This window comes from Atta colombica, unplaced genomic scaffold, assembly GCF_001594045.1.
Source record: "Atta colombica isolate Treedump-2 unplaced genomic scaffold, Acol1.0 scaffold111, whole genome shotgun sequence".
Taxonomy (NCBI): domain Eukaryota; kingdom Metazoa; phylum Arthropoda; class Insecta; order Hymenoptera; family Formicidae; genus Atta; species Atta colombica.
Genome location: NW_017259197.1, coordinates 2,070,904 through 2,071,562, shown reverse-complemented (window position 1 = coordinate 2,071,562; position 659 = coordinate 2,070,904). Strand labels below are relative to the sequence as shown.

Below are 659 nucleotides of genomic sequence, written 5' to 3'. Positions count from 1 at the left end.
GTTCAATCAGGACATCAGACGGTAAAAATTTATTCAAATTATTTTCATCAAATCTTAATCTGTAGAACAATTATATTTATTTATCGAACTTTTATGTAAATGTATGAATAAATACGTGGGTCGTTTGATAAGTTTGGTAAATTTCCATGAAATGGCGTTACAATCCATTTGATGACGCGACATCTCGAAAGATCCATTCTTCGAACCCCTTCAGGCCAAATTTCAGCCAGAAAGGACGCATAGTTCACGTTTGGTAGTCATTTGAAGCGAGATTGGCGCGCAAAAAAGTGCTCTTCCATCAACGCGCCATCCTACAAGTCGACCTTTGCAATGACAAAACTACGAATTGGGCTATGAATTGATTCCTCATTCCTCCTATTCTCCGGATTTGGTCCCGTGTGACTTCTTTCTGTTTCCAAACTTAAAAACTTAGTTCGGTGGGAAGAAATTCTCGTCAAATGAGGAAGTCATTTTCGCCGTCAATGAGTATTTTGCAGACTTTGAGACAGCCTACTTCAAATGACTACCAAACGTGAACTATGCATCCTTTCTGGCTGAAATTTGGCCTGAAGGGGTTCGAAGAGAGGGGATCTTTCGAGATGTCATCAAATAGATTGTAGCGCCATTTCATGGAAATTTACCAAACTTATCAAACGACG

At 39.3% G+C, this 659-nt stretch overlaps 1 protein-coding gene across 4 annotated transcripts in view; it reads right to left on the bottom strand.

The window, feature by feature from the left end:
* The window catches only part of LOC108693952 (FH1/FH2 domain-containing protein 3), a 139,995-nt gene that overhangs the window by 33,399 nt on the left and 105,937 nt on the right, over window positions 1-659 (bottom strand). The gene's annotated exons all lie outside the window — the stretch shown is intronic.